At 44.3% G+C, this 19,111-nt stretch overlaps 2 protein-coding genes across 3 annotated transcripts in view; both read left to right on the forward strand.

Annotated features, from left to right (window-relative positions):
- LOC129472521 (neuroblastoma breakpoint family member 1-like) overlaps positions 1-19,111 on the forward strand; it is a 705,345-nt gene that overhangs the window by 587,687 nt on the left and 98,547 nt on the right. The gene's annotated exons all lie outside the window — the stretch shown is intronic.
- FBXO42 (F-box protein 42) overlaps positions 1-19,111 on the forward strand; it is a 124,321-nt gene that overhangs the window by 72,096 nt on the left and 33,114 nt on the right. The window lies entirely within an intron of this gene.

Genomic DNA, 19,111 nt, shown 5'->3' on the forward strand with positions numbered 1-19,111 from the left:
TATTAGGACTCAGTCTTAGGACTAAGGACATTTGGGTTTCCGTTGGGCAAGTTCTTTATTTATTTAGGCCTTGCCTTACTACTTTGATTACCAGATAGGAGGCATCATTGTATATTAGAAAGGGCACTGGACTAAGAGTGAGGGGACATGAGTTTCATTTCCTGGCATAGTCACCAATTCTCCATGTAACTATAAATAAGTCGGCCGGGCGCGGTGGCTCACGCTTGTAATCCCAGCACTTTGGGAGGCCGAGGCGGGTGGATCACAAGGTCAGGAGATCGAGACCACGGTGAAACCCCGTCTCTACTAAAAAAATATAAAAAATTAGCCGGGCGTGGTGGCGGGCGCCTGTAGTCCCAGCTACTCGGAGAGGCTGAGGCAGGAGAATGGCGTGAACCCAGGAGGCGGAGCTTGCAGTGAGCCGAGATCGCGCCACTGCACTCCATCCTGGGCGACAGAGCGAGACTCTGTCTCAAAAAAAAAAAAAAAAAAAAAAATACTGCACTTCTCTGGGAGAAATGTGGAGTAGTACTAAATGACTATTTTTAAATGGGCTGAAAAGGCTAGTTTATGTTTCCCTTTCTATAACCGCTACTGTGAATGTCTAGGCCAGGGGCTTAAACCTATTTATGAGAAGAAGCTGCATTTTGCTTCCCTAAAACTTAAGTTCCTGTTCCTTTCGCCTGCATTAGGCAAATATAGGAGGAGCCTACTGAGTGGATACCATGGGTGGAGCTGGGCTTTGTGTAGATGAATTTCTTTATTAAAATTATTGGCATTTGGAGGGTAGGAGGGTGGTGGTCCAGTCTGCAGATGGCCACTCCAGGAACAGGAGCTATTATATCCCCTTCTCTTCCACTTCCTGTCACAACCAATAAAGGCTGTTTGTGCCATTCATAAAAAACAAAAACAAACCTACAGACCAGGCCCACTGGCTCACGCCTGTAATCCCAGCACTTTGGGAGGCAAGGTGGGCAGATCACCTGAGGTCAGGAGTTCGAGACCAGCCTGGTCAACATAATGAAACCCTGTCTTTCCTAAAAATACAAAAATTAGCTGGGCATGGTGATGGGTGCCTGTAATCCCACCTACTTGGGAGGCTGAGGCAGGAGAATCTCATGAACCCAGGAGGTGGAGGTTGCACTCCATCCTGGGCAACAGAGCAAGTCTCCATCTTAAAAAAAAAAAAAAAAAAAAAAAAAAAAAAAAAAAACTATTGGAATAATAAAGAAATGGTAATCGTATAAAAAGTTTGATAGCTAGAACTATTTCAGGGCCCTGAGAATTTTGTACTTTGGAGAATAACCTTTTCTAGCCCTTTATACCATATTGTACTTGGTGCAAATTGATTAAAATTTGGAGTTACAGCTTCTGTTTTGTTTTGTATTGTTTTTTGAGACAGGATCTTGCTTTGTCACCCAGGCTGGAGTGCAGTGGCACAGTCACAGCTTACTGCAGTCTCAGCTGAGTTACGGATTCTAAAATGTAGAAGATCTTCTCAGCTTAAGCATCCTATTGCCACCGTGCGTGGGATTTTGTACAGGTCTTATTTCAGAGGAGCTTTGATAGTTTCAGTCACAAAATACTATTACTGTCTTTATTTTGTAACCAAGCTTTATGCCTTTGATAATTTAGCATGGGTGGTGCTCTTTCTTGTGAAAATGGAGCTCTGGTTTGGGGACCTTCATAGCCTCTGCCAACTACTGTGCTTATTTCTCCCTGTAATATGGAATAAGACTTTTTTTAAACCATCAAGTTTATAACCCCAGCACTTTAGGAGGCCAAGGCAGGAGGATCCCTTGGGGCCAGGAGTTCGAGACTCACCTGGGCAACATGGTGAGACCCCCTATCTCTACAAAAAATAAAAATAAAAAATTAGCCAGGCATGGTGGCATGCCTCCATAGTCCCAGATACTTGGGAGGGTGAGGTGGGAGGATTGCTTGAGCCCACAGATATAACCCTAGACACCTAGGCGAGAGTGAGACTGTGTCTCAAAAAAGAAAGAAAGAGAGAGGGAGGGAGGGAAAAGAGAAAAGAAAAAAGAAAGAGAAAGAGAGGAAGGGAAGAAAAGAGGAAGAGAGGGACGGAGGGAAGGAAGCCAAAGAAAAGGTTATGCTTTGAAATTCCCAAAGTAGAAATGTTGGAGGAATAACTGCTTCAATCATTTACATTCTCTATGGAATATGAATTTTAAAAAATAGAGCATTTGAGGCCGGGCGCGGTGGCTCACGCCTGTAATCCCAGCACTTTGGGAGGCCGAGGTGGGCGGATCACGAGGTCAGGAGATCGAGACCATCCTGGCTAACACGGTGAAACCCCGTCTCTACTAAAAATACAAAAAAATTAGCCGGGCGAGGTGGCGGGCGCCTGTAGTCCCAGCTACGCAGGAGGCTGAGGCAGGAGAATGGCGTGAACCCCGGGGGGAGGAGCCTGCAGTGAGCTGAGATCGCGCCACTGCACTCCAGCCTGGGTGAAAGAGCGAGACTCCATCTCAAAAAAAAAAAAAATAAAAATAAAATAAAGCATTTGGAATATTCCCTTTGATAAAACATACAAACTCCTGAATGTTTAAAGTAATTTTCTAACAAAATGTCTCAAAGAATCTAGTTACTCCCTCACCGTAATCTGCAATTAGAGGCTAGTTTTAGAAGGAGGAAAACCTGAGCTTTTTGAAGTGTCTACTTATAAAAAACAGTTGTTTAATAAAGAGTCCTGGCTGGGCATGGTGACTCACTCCTGTAATCCCAGCACTTTAGGAGGCTGAGACAGGAGGATGTCTTGAGGCCAGGAATTTGAGACCAGCCTGGGTAACATAGTGAGACCCTGTCTCTACAAAGCAGTTAAAAATTAGCCGGGCATGATGGCATGTGCCTGTAGTCCTAGCTACTTGAGAGGTTGAGATGGGAGGATTGCTTGAGCCCAGGAGTTCAAGGCTACAGTGAGTGATGATCGCTCCACTGCACTCTAGCCTGAGTGAAAGAGGGAGACCCTGTCTCAAAAAATAGGCTGGGCTTGGTGTCTCTCGCTTACAATCCTGGCACTTCGAGAGGCTGAGGTGAGAGGATCACTTGAGGCCAGGAGTTCCAGACCAGCCTGGCCAACATAGCGAAACCCCATCTCTACTAAAAAGACAAAAAATCAGCTGGGCATGGTGGCATGTGCCTGTAACCTCAGCTACTCAGGAGGCTGAAGCATGAGAATCACTTGAGCCTTGGAGGTGGAGATTGCAATGAGCCAAGATTGCGCCACTGCACCCCAGCCTGGGTGGCAGAGTGAGACTCTGTCTCAAAATAAAATAATAAATTAAAAAAAAAAAGTCCTATGAGATTCTCATTTAGGCAAAAACCCCATGTAAGATGCCCTGAGACAGTGTTTCTGTATGCTATCATGAGTCCTAATCAAAATCACTTCCTAACTGCAACATCAATTAGTCCTTCTGAATAAAACATAATTGTTTATAAGTCTTGGTGTACCTGACTCACTCATTTTAGTGCATTGAGGTACGTAGATTGGAGGGTGACTGAGGGGAGGGCACTGTCAGTTGTGAGGTTGTCTTCTAACAGAGTATGTACAGGAAGGTAATAGTTGCTTTAACAGTGTTCAGACTTCAAAAGTGTAGTTGTTGGAGAAGTAAGAGCATCAAGCAAGGAGTGGAACACTTTTGGTTGGGAGTGGAGAGTCTTGATAGAGAATACTGCTGCATCAGATGTCTTTTTACATGTGTATTTGGTTATGTGGTTATGAGATTAGAGCATTCTCCTATTGGTTGGTGTCTTAGTCAGCTCAGGGTGCCATACAAAATACCATAGACTGGGTAGCTTAAACAACAGAAATGTATTTCTCATGGTTCTGGAGGCTGGAAATTCAAGATGAGAATCTGGCATGGTTGGCTTCTAGTGAGGATTCTCTTCCCAGCTCCTGGTTTGCAGACTGCCACCTTCTCAGTGTGTTTTCATGTAGCAGAGAGCGAGCTCTGGCGTCTCTTGTTCTTCTTTTTTTTTTTCTTTTCTTTTCTTTTCTTTTTTTTTTTTTTTTTTTTGTCACTCTGTCACCCAGGCTGGAGTGCAGTGGTACGATCTTGGCTCACTGCAACCTCTGCCTCCTGGGTTGGAGCAATTCTCCTGCCTCAGCCTCCCGAGTGGCTGGAATTATAGGTGTGTGCCACCACGCCTGGCTAATTTTTGTATTTTTAGTAGAGACGGGGTTTTACCATGTTGGCCAGGCTGGTCTTGAACTCCTGACCTCAGGTGATCCACCCACCTCAGCCTCCCAGAGTGCTGGGATTACAGGCATGAGCCACTGCGCTCGGCCTCTTGTGCTTCTTATAAGGGGATTCATCTTATGAGGCCTACCCTCATGACCTCATCTAAACCTAATTGTCTTCCAAAGGCTTCATCTCCACCATAGCATCACCTTGGCGTTAGGGCTTCAACATATGGATTTGGTGGAGGACACAATTCCATCTATACCAGCTGGAATTAATGTGATTTCCCAGTGAAATCTTGTCTTTAGTTCCTTTCAAAATGATAGACGTGCTCCATCTGGAGAAAGAGTGGTATTGGAGGTAGAGTGGTGATGAGTGTTGGGATGACAGATCTTACACTAAAAGAGACCCACAGCTAGTACTTCTCAGACATTTCCATTGAAGTAACACCTCTTCCCATTTACACCTGCTTTTGTGGCTCCTGCCCTCATGGAGCTTATATTGTAACGGGAAAGACACAAAAAGCAAGTAAGCAAATCATTATAAATTATAAAGGAAACAAATGGAATGAAGTATAGAATAAGGGGAGAGCTCCGGTTTTTTTTTTTTCTTTTTTGGAGACAAGGTCTCGCTCGGTCAACCAGGCTAGAGTGCAATGGCACAGTCACGGCTCACTGTAGCCTTGACCCCCTGCCTTAGCCTCCTGAGTAGCTGAGAATACAAACGTGCACCACCATGCCTGGCTAATTTTTGTACTGTTTTGTAGAGATGGGGTCTCACTATGTTGCCCATGCTGTTAGGGGAGACCTACTTCAAACAGGAGACTTTGTTTTTGTTGTTGTTTGTTTGTTTGTTTTTGGCTGAGACCTAAAGAATGAATAGTGGAGGGAAGTGAGAATGGCATGTGCCTGGTGCAGCAAAGAAAAGGATATGTTAGAGGAGCTTAAAGCAGCCCTTGTGGATGTAGCCTAAGGAGCAGGGGAGAGAGTGGCAGGTGGAGTTGAGATAAAGACAGGAGCAAGCTTATTCACAGACTAAGGTGGGGACTCAGAAACCTTTGAGATTTTAACGAGAGGAATGTCATCATCTGGATTACTTTTTTTTTTTTTTAAAGAGACAATCTTGCTCCGTTGCCAAAGCTGGAGTGCAGTGGCACAATCATAATTCACTGACTATAGCCTCAAACTCCTGGGTTCAAGTGATCCTCCCACCTCGGCCTCCTGCATAGCTGGAGCCACAGGTTTGCACCACCACGTCGGGAAATTTTCTTTTCTTTCTTTTTTTTTTTCTTGTAGAACTAGGGTGTCACTATGTTGCCTGGGCTGGTCTTCAGCTCCTAGCCTCAAATGATCCTCCTGCCTTGGCCTCCCAAAGTGCTGGAGTACAGGCCTCCCAAAGTACCACTGCCATTTCCTGCCTCAATTTACATTTTAGAGCACATTTTGCTTCTATTTAGGAAATGAAGGAAGGCAAGAAAGTAAACCAGACTAGATAGAAGGCCATCAATATTGACAAGACTCAGATGAGCATAAATCAGTAAGAAACTGACAAGACTTTTTTTTTTTGAGACAGAGTCTCACTCCGTCACCCAGGCTGAAGTATGGTGATGCAATCTCAGCTCACTGCAGCCTGTGCCTCCCGGGTTCAAGCAATTCTTGTGTTTCAGCCTCCCAAGCAGCTGGGATTACAGCAGTGTGCCACCACACCAGGCTAATTTTTGTATATTTAGTAGAGATGGGGTTTCACCATATTGCCCAGGCTGGTCTGGAACCCTTGACCTCAAGTGATCCGCCCACCTTGGCCTCCCAAAGTGCTGGAATTACAGGCGTGAGCTACTGCGCCCGGCGAAGACTTCTTAATGAATTAGATTTAGGAGCATGAGAAGGCCACTCAAGGGTGACTTATGTTTGAGGTTTATACAGCTACGTAGATGGTGGGGCCATTTGCTGAAGTGGAAAATAAATATTTGGGAGAGGTTTAGTTTTTGATTCCTATTAAACATTTAAGTAGTAGTATCTAGTAATTCATTGTTATGAGAGTTTGACATTTGTTGTTTATTATTATTATTATTATTATTATTTATTTTTTTTTTTTTGAGATAGAGTCTCGCTCTGTCGCCAGGCTGGAGTGCAGTGGTGCGATCTGGGCTCACTGCAACCTCCACCTCCCGGGTTCAAGCGATTCTCCTGCCTCAGTCTCCCCAGTAGCTGGGATTACAGGCATGTGCCACCATGCCCAGCTAATTTTTGTATTTTTGGTAGAGATGGGGTTTCACCATGTTGGCCAGAATGGTCTCGATCTCTTGACCTCGTGATCTGCCTGCCTCGGCCTCCCGGGATTACACGCGTGAGCCACTGCGCCTGGCCTATTATTGTTTGTTTGAGACAGAGTTTCACTCTTGTTTCCCAGGCTGGAGTGCAATGGCATGATCTCGGCTCACTCCACCTCCTGGGTTCAAGTGATTCTCCTGCTTCAGCCTCCCAAGTAGCTGAGATTACAGGCGCCCACCACCACACCCAGCTAATTTTTTGTATTTTTAGTAGAGACAGGGTTTCATCACGTTGGCCAGGCTGATCTCGAACTCCTGACCTCAGGTGATCCACCCGCCTCAGCTTCCCAAAGTGCTGGGATTACAGGCATGAGCCACTGTGCCTGGCCGAGAGTTTGACACTGAAAACAAAGGGCCTGACTTCCCTTAAATGACAGCACAGGCCAGGCACAGTGGCTCACACCTGTAATCCTAGCACTTCAGGAGGCTGAGTGGGAGGATGGCTTGAGGCCAGGCCACTCTGAGGCCAGGATGGCTTGAGTTCAAGACCAGCCTGAGCAACATAGCAAGAGCCTGTCTCTACAAAAATAATAAAAAATAAATGACTCTACAGTCCTTCTGTTCAGTTAAATTCTTCTCTCATCCTTCACTTGTTCATGTAACAAATATTCATGGATTGCCTACTATGTGCCTGGTATTGTTCTATATGCCAGGGACACATGAGTCAATAACTGACAAACATCTCAGCCCTAATGAGACTACTTTCAAATGAAGGAAGACAGATACTAAAAATGACAAATATATAACAGTAAGTTAGAGGATGGAAAGTGCTATTGAGAAACTACAGTATGGCTAGGAGGATTATAACTAGGGGAATCAGAGAGAAGGTGACATTAGAACAAGGACTTGATGGGTACAAGAAGTGAGCCATGTGGGTATCTGAGGAACGAACGTTCCAAACAGAGAGTGATCAGTGCAAAGACCCAGAGTTGGGAGTGTGCTTGATATAGTCAAGGGATACTGAGGAATCCACTGTGACTGGAGCAGAGTGAACAAAGGAGAGGATGATGGACAGAAAATGAAATGGATGTATCACATATGTGTGGTTTTCTGGCTATTGTAAGGACATTGTCATATTCACTGAATGGAATGGCTAGTTTTTTAGGTTTCTGAGAAGAGGGCAAGTATGGAAGCAAGGAGACCAGTAAAAAGGTGGTAGCAATAATCTAGGCTGAAAATGATAGGCACTTGGAGTAAAGTATTCACAAAAGGTAAGAACTGGGTGGATTTGATAGAGCCAAAGGGATTTGCTCATATTTTGGATGTAGAGTAGGAAAGAGAAAGAGAGCAATCAAGATGACTCTTCAGGTTTTTAGCCTGGGCATTTGAAAGGGTGGAGTTTTCATTAACTGAGATGGGGAAGACTGGGTGATCAAGGTTGGCAAGGGGCAGGAGAGATGAGAAATTCCACTTGAAATGTATTGAGTTTGAGATGCTTACTAGGACATCCAGATGGAGATATATGTATATGGAGTTCAGGGGAGACACACAGGCTAGAGCTAGCCATGTAGGGCTCATTAACCTATTAGATAGTAATATAGTTTGGCTCTGTGTCCCCACCCAAATCTCACCTCAAATTGTAATCCTCATAATCCCCCTGTGTCAAGGGCAGGACCAGGTGGAGGTAATTGGATCATGGGGGCGGTTTGCCCATGCTGTTCTCGTGATAGTGAGTGAGTTATTGATGGTTATATAATCGTCTGGCATTTCCCCTGCTTGTACTGACTCCGTCCTGCTGCCCTGGGAAGAAGGTGCCTGTTTCTCCTTTGGCTTCTGCCATGATTGTAATTTTCCTGAGGCCTCCCCAGCAATGCCGAACTGTGAGTCAATTAAACCTCTTTCCTTTATTAATTACTCAGTCTTGGGTATTTCTTCATAGCCCTGTGAGAATGGACTAATCCAGATAGATTTAAAGCTATGAGGCTGCATGAGATCACCAAGGGACTGAGTGAAGACAGAGAATGGTATAAAGGCCAGATGTGGTGGCTCACGCCTATAAAATCAGCACTTTGGGAGGCCGAGGCAGGAGAATTGCTTCAGCCTAGAGGTTTGAGACCAGCCTGGCCATCTCCTCAAAAAAAAAAAAAAAAAAAAAAAAAATTAGCTGGGCGTGGTGTGAACCTATAGTCCCAGCTGCTCGGAAGGCTGATGCAGGCGGGCAGGGGTGAGGGGAGAGGATCACCTGAGTCCAGGAGGTTGAGGCTGCAGTGACCCATGTTTGCACTACTGCACTGCAGTCTGGGCGACGGAGCAAGTCCTATCTCAAAAAGAACAACAAAAACAAAAAAGAGAATGGTGTAAGGATTGAGTCTGGGAGACTCCAGCATTTGGAAATCAGGGGACTCGAAAAGGAGCACCCAGTAAGGAAGGAGAACATCGGAGAATGTGGCATCTGGGAAGCCAGCATATGAGGAAAGCGTTTCCAGGAAAGGAGGAAATAATCAGCTGCATCAAATGCAGCGAAGAGGTCAAGTCATGTAAAGACTGAGAATTACCCTTAAATTTAGTAAAGAGAGCTTGTGGGGTGAGTGATAAGGATGGAAGCCAGTTTGTAATACATTTTAGAAAATGGGAAGACAGGCCGGGCACGGTGTCTCATGCCTGTAATCCCAGCACTTTGGGAGGCCAAGGCGGGCAGATCAGGAGGTCAGAAGTTCGAGACCAACCTGACCAACATGGTGAAATCCCGTCTCTACTAAAAATACAAAAATTAGCTGGGCATGGTGGTGCCTGCCTATAATCCCAGCTACTCAGGAGGCTGAGGCAGGAGAATCGCTTGAACCCAGGAGGCGGAGGTTGCAGTGAGCTGAGATTGCACCATTGCACTCCAGCCTGGGCGACAGAGCATGGGAAGACAGAAGTTAAAGGCATTGAGTATAAACAATACATTGATTTTTTTTTTCTTTTGAGGAATTTTGCTAAAGGAGAGCAAGGAGCTGAGGTGCTAAGTGAAGGCAGATGTAGAATTGAGACGTTCGTTGTGTTTTTGTTTGTTTGTTTGTTTTTGAGATGAGTCTTGCAGTGTCGCGGGGCTGGAGTGCAGTTGCGCAATCTTGGCTCACTGCAGCCTCCGCCACCCGTGTTCAAGCAGTTTTCCTGCCTCAGCCTCCTGAGTAGCATGGATTACAGGCACGTGCCACCACGCCCGGCTAATTTTATTTTTTGTTTTGTTTTGTTTTTTGTTTTGCTTTTTGAGACAGAGTTTCGCTCTTGTTGCCCAGGCTAGAGTTCAATGGCGCAATCTCTGGCTCACTGCAACCTCTGCCTCCTGGGTTTGAGTGATTCTCCTGCCTCAGCCTCCCAAGTAGCTGGGATTACAGACATGTACACCACGCCCAGCTAATTTTGTATATTTTAGTAGAGACAGGGTTTCTCCATGTTGGTCAGGCTGGTCTCGAACTCTCAACCTCAGGTGATCCTCCTGCCTTGGCCTCCCAAAGTGCTGGAATTACAGGCATGAGTCACTGTGCCTGGCCTAATTTTTTTGTATTTTTAGTAGAGACGAGGGTTTCACTATCTTGGCCAGGCTGGTCTTGAACTCCTGACGTTGTGATCTGCCCACCTTGGCCTCCCAAAGTGCTGGGATTATGGGCATGAGCCGCCGCACCCAGCTGGTTTTTTTAAGAAGACAGATTTTATAGCATATATGTATGCTGATGGGAATGATCTTCCTGAGGGGAGAAGTTGATGTGGATAGAGGGGGAGAATTGTTAGAGCAGTATCTTCAAGTAGTGAGAAACACTGAATCATATGGAGACACTGGCCTGAGATAAGAACATTGTGTATCTGTATGAACAAAAGGGAATATGTGATTGCAGGTGCTGGTGAGTGGGTAGATGTGGTGGATCCTGGTGGAAGTTCTCTATTGATCGCTTTATGACTCAGGTAAAATAATTGAGGGTAGAACAGAAACCATTGGAAATCCTGGCCAGTAATTATGAATGTATAATTATGTACATTGTAGTCTTTGCCAAATGGTTCTAGAAAGTTGAAATGTTTTACCTTCTAGTATTGTCTGAAGGTAACACCTTAATTCTTAATCAGATTTGTATGACTCAGCCTTTGTTCAATTCCCAAAACAAATGAGCAGTTCTTGGGACAGATGCTTTGAAAGACTAATGTTTAAACCACTGTTTCTGAAATAAATTACCCTTTATTCAAACTCAGGCTGATTTTGGCATCTGTTTAATACAGAGTCACTGTAAGTCATACTGCCTTTTTTGGTTACTTTAAATCAAGATAGAAGTTTTCAAGTAGGAATTTTACGTTTAAATTAAAACTGGAGTATGTTAGCATCTTGTATTAGTATAGTACACTGTGACAATTATTAGGTTGGTGCAAAAGTAATTGCGGTTTTTGCCATTGAAAGTGATAAACCAATATTAATACATTATTATTAACTAAAACACATACATTATTCAGATTTTCTGATTTCTTTCTTTAACATAACATCCTTTTTCTGCTCTAAGATCCCATCCTTGATACATTACATTTAGGCTTTTTGTCTCCTTAGGTTCCTTTTGGCTGTGACAGTTTCTAAGACTTAACTTGTTTTTGATGATCTTGACAGTTTTGAGGAATACTGGTCAGGTATCTTATAGACCACTCTTCAACTTGGATGTTTATTTTATGGTTAGACTGGAGTTATGGCTTTTGGGAGGAAGACCATAGAGATATAATGCCATTCTCATCACATCAGATCAAGAGTACATATTGTTGGCTGTTGTGGTGGTTCACGCCTATAATCCCAGCACTTTGGGACGTCAAGGCGGGTGGATCACTCGAGGCCAGGAGTTCAAGACCAGCCTGGCCAACATAGAGAAACCCAGTCTTTACTAAAAAATACAAAAATTAGCTAGGTGTGATGACACAGGCCTGTAATCCCAGCTACCCAGGAGGCTGAGGCACAAGAATCAGCTGAGCCAGGAAGGCAGAGGTTGCAGTGAGCCAAGATTGCACCACTGCCCTCCAGCCTGGGCAACAAAGCAAGACTCTGTCTCAAAAAAAAAAAAAAAAAAAAATATTGTCAACATGATTTGTCACTGTTTCTATTAGCCAGGATCACCTGGTTGAGATAGTATACCTTTGATTTTCCACTGTAGAGTTACTCTTTTCTCTGCCTTGTAATTCTTTTTTATAGTCTGTTGCTTTCTTTTCCTGTTATTCTCTTTTATCTGTTTGTAATTGCCCTTGGTCCTCGATGTTCCATTGAATTTTAGGGGAATAACTAAGCTATTTGACTATTATGTTTATCATTAGAGTCAGGAAAGGATAATGAGAAGAGGGTATATCATTTGAAGAAACTTTTTCACAGCTTAGAGAATTTTTAGATATCAACATGATTTGCTTTTAAAATTTTTTTGGTGAGGAGCAGGATGCTAGACAAGATACCTCTTTCTGTTTGTTTGCTTTTCAAGAGATGGGGTCTCACTCTGTTGCCCAGGCTGGAGTGTAGTGACTCAGTCATAGGTCCTAGTTCACTGCAGCCTCAAACTCCTAGACTCAAGCAGTCATCCTGCCTCAGCCTCCCTTCTTTCAAGCTATCCAGAGTTAGAAGCTCCGTTGGAAATAATTTTGTTTTTTTTAGGGCTATTCTCTAAAAGAATAATATCTTCCAAAATCACTGAGTAATCTTGCAGAAAAGCTAATTTACTTTCGGAGGTGGGGGCAGGAAAAAGTATTGGTCATATCAGATGTCAGTAGGAAGACCACAGGATATCCTTAAAAATTGGATAGGGAGGACGACCAGTGCTAGAACTGTTCAGAAATAACCGTCTAGGCTGGGCGCGGTGGCTCATGCTTGTAATGCCAGCACTTTGGGAGGCCGGCCCAGGCAGATCACCTGAGGTCGGGAGTTCGAGACCAGCCTGACCAACATGGAGAAACCCCGTGTACTAAAAATACAAAATTAGCCAGGCATGGTGGCGCATGCCTGTAGTCCCAGCTGCTCGGGAGGCTGAAGCAGGAGAATCGCTTGAACCCAGAAGGCGGAGGTTGTGGTGAGCCGAGATTGCGCCATTACACTCCAGCCTCCAGCCTGGGCAACAAGAGCGAAACTCCATCTCAAGAAAAAGAAAAAAAGAGAACTGTCTAGAAATAACTGTCCAGAGTATTACTGTTTCTCTTACAGTGTAAATGATACCTTAAAAAGGTTACATTTGGGGCTCTCAGTCCCATTAATGAAGCTTACTGTCATGTGTCTAGTGGAAAAGCTTAATCTTAGGTTATCTTCCCTGAGCCTGTGGTAATATCACCAGGAAATGTCTAAACAAAGGAGTCTGGGACTGATAACCTGGTACCAGGTATAACTAAAGCAGCTGACAGTAGAGTCTATTCTAACAAAAAACAAAACAAAATAAAAAATAAAAAAGACAGTAGAATCTATTCTGGGAAAAGATTCCCCAGTCCATCCTTTGGCTTAGGTCCCAAACGTCGGTGCTAACATTGAAATAGCTGGATGTGGTTTGTTTTTTGTTTTTTGTTTTTTGGTTTTTTTTTTTTTGAGATGGAGTTTCGTTCTTGTTGCCCAGGCTGGAGTGCAATGGTGTGATCTCCGGCTCACCGCAACCTCCGCCTCCTGGGTTCAAGTGATTCTCCTGCCTCAGCCTCCCAAGTAGCTGGGATTACAGGCATGTGCCACCACACCCAGCTAATTTTGTGTTTTTAGTAGAGATGGAGTTTCTTCATGTTGGTAAGGGTGGTCTCAAACTCCCAACCTCAGGTGATCCGCCTGCCTCGGCCTCACAAAGTGCTGGGATTACAGGTGTGAGCCACCATGCCCGGCCTGGATGTGGATTTTTAAAAATTCTTTATTTTTTGAGACAGGGTGTCACTCCATCACGCAGGCTGGAGTACAGTGGCACAAACATGGCTTACTGCAGCCTCGACCTCTTGGGCTCAAGTGATCCTCCTGCCTCAGCCTCCCTAGTAGCTGGGCCTATAGACATATGCCACCAAGCCCAGCTAATTTTTTTAATTTTTTGTTGAGACAGGGTCTTGCCTTGTTGCCCCGGCTGGTCTCGAACTTCTAGGCTCAAGTGATCCTCCTGCCTCATCCTCCGAAAGTGCTGGGATTACAGGCCTGAGCCACCACACCCAGCCTGGATGTGGAATTCTTTAATTTTTTTTTTGAGACAGAATCTCGCTCTGTCTTCCAGCCTGGAGTGCAGTGGCGAATTTCGGCTCATTGCAACCTCCGCCTCCTGGATTCAAGCAATTCTCCTGCCTCAGCCTCCTGAGTAGCTGGGATTACAGGTGCATACCACCACGCCCGGCTAGTTTTTGTATTTTCAGTAGAGATGGGGTTTCACCATGTTGGCCAGGCTGGTCTCAAACTTCTGAGCTCAAGTGATTCACTTGCCTCGGCCCCCCAAAATGCTGGGATTACAAGCATTAGCCACCATGCCCAGCCTGGATATGGAATTTTTTTTTTTTTTTTTTTTTTGAGACAGAGTCTTGCTCTTGCCCAGGCTGGAGTGCAGTGGCGTGATCTCTGCTCACTGCAAGCTCCGCCTCCCGGGTTCACACCATTCTCCTGCCTCAGCCTCCTGAGTAGCTGGGACTACAGGCGCCCGCTACCACGCCTGGCTAATTTTTTTTGTATTTTTAGTAAAGACGAGGTTTCACTGTGTTAGCCAGGATGGTCTTGATCTCCTGACCTTGTGATCCGCCCGCCTCGGCCTCCCAAAGTGCTGGGATTACAGGCGTGAGCCACCGCGCCCGGCCTGGATATGGAATTTTTAAAAATAATGTATTAGTAGTGGGGGCAGGGAGGAGAAAAAAAGAAAAAAAAAAGAATAATGTATTAATGTGCTCGTCACTATTCAATTCTGCTTTTTAACATTGTTTTGCACTAAACACTTTATACATTTTTAAAATTATAATATGCAAATGTATTAGGAGAATGCCAAATCTGTGGCGATGGGGAAGAAGTGGATGATGATTAACTGCTGAATATCAGACAGTATAACAAGAGGACACACGTGCCTTTCAAATATACTCCTAGCTTCTATTCTGTCTTAAAAACAAGTGATTGGCCGGGCGCGGTGGCTCACGCCTGTAATCCCAGCACTTTCGGAGGCCGAGGCGGGCGGATCACGAGGTCAGGAGATCGAGACCATCCTGGCTAACACGGTGAAACCCCGTCTCTACTAAAAATACAAAAAATTAGCCGGGTGAGGTGGCGGGCGCCTGTAGTCCCAGCTACTCGGGAGGCTGAGGCAGGAGAATGGCATGAACCCCAGGGGGCGGAGCTTGCAGTGAGCCGAGATCGCGCCACTGCACTCCAGCCTGGGCGACAGCAAGACTCCGTCTCAAAAAAAAAAAAAAAAAAGTGATTGATCTCGTTTTAATATTTTGTTTGTGAATGAGACAATCCAGTTCTACTCACAGATCTTTCCTTGATTACCAAATGTATTTATTACCAAAATGTATTAATATCTGTCCCTAGCTATTTCTCCTCCATGTTGAAAATCCTGCCTCCTTTAACTTGTAGTCATTGGGTCAAACTCATGAGCCTTTTCTATTCTTTCTTAAAACCATCTAAAATAAAGCCCTCTATTTTAGTAGTGTCAGTGAAAATAAGCAGTGACATTTCTTGGAATTCTCAGCTTTCAAATCTACGTGCTATGATCCTGTCTGCCTACCATCTGGACAGTTTTTGTTTACTCTTGGGTTCCCCCATGGAGTAAAACTCTCAAATCATCTAGCATTGTTTCTCTTTATTCTCATGTATCTATGTAATCTCCTCCTAACAGTACTTCATGTTTTATTACCACAATAAATTTCATTTCATATGATACCTTATCCTTGTATATCTCCAATGCTATATAGATTAACTTTATGTCCTAAATGTAGTTATAAAAGGCTAATCCTAAATGGGAGCGGAGCACAAGATACTATCCCTGAGTCATTTCTAACTTCTGCTTCCCAGGAATGACCCTCTTGGTTGGTTTCAAGGACACTCGGTAGTGCCATGGACCAATTCATGGCTCGTGCTCAATGTTTGGCTGTTTAGTTTCTATGTAATTAGGATCAGGCCAGTTTCTCAAGTTTTCCAGTTTTCTTTTTCTTTTTCTTTTTTTTTTTTTTTGAGACAGAGTCTCGCTGTGTCGTCCAGGCTGGTGTGCAGTGGTGCGATCTCGGCTCACTGCAAGCTCCGCCTACTGGATTCACGCCGTTCTCCTGCCTCAGCCTCCCGAGTAGCTGGGACTATAGGCGCATGCCACCACACCTGGCTAATTTTTTGAATTTTTAGTAGAGACGGGGTTTCACCATGTTAGCCAGGATGGTCTCGATCTCCTGACCTCGTGATCTACCCGCCTCGGCCTCCCAAAGTGCTGGGATTACAGGTGTGAGCCACCGTGCCCTGCCAAGTTTTCCTGTTTTCATAATTGTGAGGAGATGTGCTGTTCCTAAGTGGGTAAGAGCTGTGATGGGTCATTTATTGACTCATAAATATCACCTTGAATTCTAGGAGGCTCCTTTGCCCTTTTTTGTTTATTTATTTTGAGACAGAGTCTCGCTCTGTTGCCAAGGCTGTGCAGTGGCACAGTCTTGGCTCACTGAGATCTCTGCCTCCTGGGTTCAAGCAATTCTCCTCCCTCAGCCTCCCAAGTAGCTGGGATTACAAGCACATACCACCACCACGCCTGGCTAATTTTTTGTATTTTTAGTAGAGACGGGGTTTTGCCATGTTGGCCTGGCTGGTCTCCAACTCCTGACCTCAGGTGATTCACCCGCCTCAGCGTCCCAAAGTGCTGGGATTACAGGCATGAGCAACCACTCCTGGCCTCATTTGTCCTTTTAAAACTCAGAAGCTATTTCTCATTCCTCCTTGAGGAGATGAACTCTTGAACTATGGCTTTTTATTTTTATTTTTATTTTTCCTTTTCTGTTTTTGGGTAAGAGATAGGGTCTAGCTTTTTGTCCCTGAGTGGAATACAGTGGTATGATCATAGCTCACTGCAGCCTCAAATTCCTGGGCTCAAGCTGTCCTCCTGCTTCAGCCTCCCAAGTAGCAAGGACTACAGGCATGTACCACTATGCCTGGCTATTTTATTTTATTATTTGTAGAGACAGCGTCTCACTATAATGCCCAGACTGGTCTTGCACTCCTAGCCTCAAGTGATCCCCCTGCCTTGGCCTCTCGAAGTGCTGAGATTACAGACATGAGTCATCGCACCTGGTGTACTATGCTTTAATTGATTCTACTTTTCAAATAAATTGTGCCCCTGATAATTTCCTCTTTTCTATAGTTCTCTCTAGAAGTGATGATGATGGGTTGTGGGTTTTACATTTGATTTGTTGACTTTTATGTTGTGTCCCTTTTTTGTTTTCTCTCCCATTTTAGTAAGCTTTCTGAAATCCCACTGCTGAATCTCAGAATGTTTCTTGCTATTGGATTTACATATGTGAGTTACAGGGTAGTTGCATTTTATGTGATGAATGGGTTCTTAAAGACCTCATATAATGAATTTTAATTCTAATAATGGATTGCTGATATTTCTGCTTACTGGCTAAAGTAGTTGCTGGTGCCATGTAACACCAGTACGAACGTGGTTTACAGTTTACTGCCAGCTTTTACTTTAGCGTTTCTTTTTTTAAAAACAATATTATTCTATTAAGACATAATTTGATAGCTGGGCACGGTGGCTCACGCCTGTAATCCCAGCACTTTGGGAGGCTGAGGCGGGCAGATTACGAGATCAGGAGATCGAGACAATCCTGGCCAACATGATGAAACCCTGTCTCTACTGAAATACAAAAGATTAGCTGGGCGTGGTGGTGGGTGCCTGTAGTCCCAGCTACTTGGGAGGCTGAGGTAGGAGAATCGTTTGAACCCAGGAGGCAGAGGTTGCAGTGAGCCAAGATCGCGCCACTGCACTCTAGCCTGGCAACAGAGCAAGACTCCGTCTCAAAAAAAAAAAAAAAAAAAGCAAAAAACAAAAAACAAGGGAATAATTTGTATGGGGGAGAAAATACATTACTTATAGTAAAATGAGCAAATCTTAAGTGCACAACTCAGAGATTTTGTTTTTTACATATGTATACAGTCATGTGATCATTACCTAGATCAATATATGAAAACTTTCTTCACCTCAAAAAAGCTCCCTCACGCCCCTTTCCTGTCTGTACAACCCCCATAGAGGTCAGCTCCTATTCTGACTTCTAACACTGTGGCATTATTCTGTTCTTTTTTTCTTTTCTTTTCTTTTTTTTTTTGTTTTTTTTTGAGACAACGTTTTTCATTCTGTCACCCAGGCAGCAGTGCAATGGCATGATTATCATAGCTCACCACAGCTCCAGCTCTTGGGCTCAAGCAATCCTCCTGCCTCAGCCTCCCAAGTAGCTGGGACTACAGATGCACACCACCATGCCTGACTAATTTAGTTTTTGTAGAAATGGGGTATTGCTATGTCTCCCAGCCTGGTCTTGAATGCCTGGTCTCAAGCAATCCTCCTGCCTCAGATTCCCAAAGTATAGTTCTGTGTTCTTGAACTTCATGTAAATGGAGGTCTGTGATAGGTAGTATTTTGTGTCTGGCTTCTTTCTTTGAACATGTTTTTGAGATTCATCTATTGGTTGCATCTGTCAGTAGTTTATTCCCTTCCATTACCATGAGTGCTTCTTAATATGAATATACCACTTTTTTTTCTTGTTTGAGACAGAGTCTTGCTCTGTTGCCTAGGCTGGAGTGTGCAGTGGCACAATCTTGGTTCACTACAGCCTCTACCTCTTGGGCTCAAGTGATCCTCCCACCTCAGCCTCCCAAGTAGCTGGGACTACAGTTGTGCACCACCACACCTGGTTAATTTTTGTATTTTTGTTGAGACAGGGTTTCATCATGTTGCCCAGGCTGGTCTTGAACTCCTGGGCTCAAGAGATCTGCCCACCTCAGCCTTCAAAGTGCTAGGATTATAGGCACGAGCCACCATGCCCGGCCCTCTTTTTTTTTTTTTTTTTAACTTGTTCTCCTGTTGATGGATACTTGGGCTGTTTCTACTTTGAATATAGCTGCCATCAACATTGTTTGTACGTTTCAGTGGATATATGCACTCATTTCCTACTTGTCAACTTTAAGAGATATTCTAGACATGGCAAGCATCCCAGAGAGCTCTCCATTTCCTTAGTCCTGCTCCATCTGAAAGATCTGATGCTATAACTAAGTATTACAGAGGTTTGGGGAGGAAAGACCACTTGGCTAATAATAAAAGATACTAATTATTAGGGGCTAGTGACCTAAAGTAATGTGAGGAAGATATTGTAAGAGGGAGGGAGGCTCGTTAGTAACACCATAAAAATGATGGGTTTTGTGCCGGGAGGCATCCTTTTTCATTTGAGCCCTGTCACTTGCTGGTTACCAGTTGTTTAACCCCAGTTGCCTTACCTTTAGGGTAGAGATGATAATACCTACCTTTCATAGTTTTTGTTCATATTACATACAATACAGTACTCAGTTGGAGAGAGTTTCTGGGAACTGATGATGAAGTTGACATCTTTATATACACTGAGATACTAGCTAAGGAGTAAGTTTTCAGGGTTCTTTGGATGAGAGGTCAGGCAAACTGGCTTTGTC

Source organism: Symphalangus syndactylus, chromosome 22 (genome assembly GCF_028878055.3).
Source record: "Symphalangus syndactylus isolate Jambi chromosome 22, NHGRI_mSymSyn1-v2.1_pri, whole genome shotgun sequence".
NCBI lineage: Eukaryota > Metazoa > Chordata > Mammalia > Primates > Hylobatidae > Symphalangus > Symphalangus syndactylus.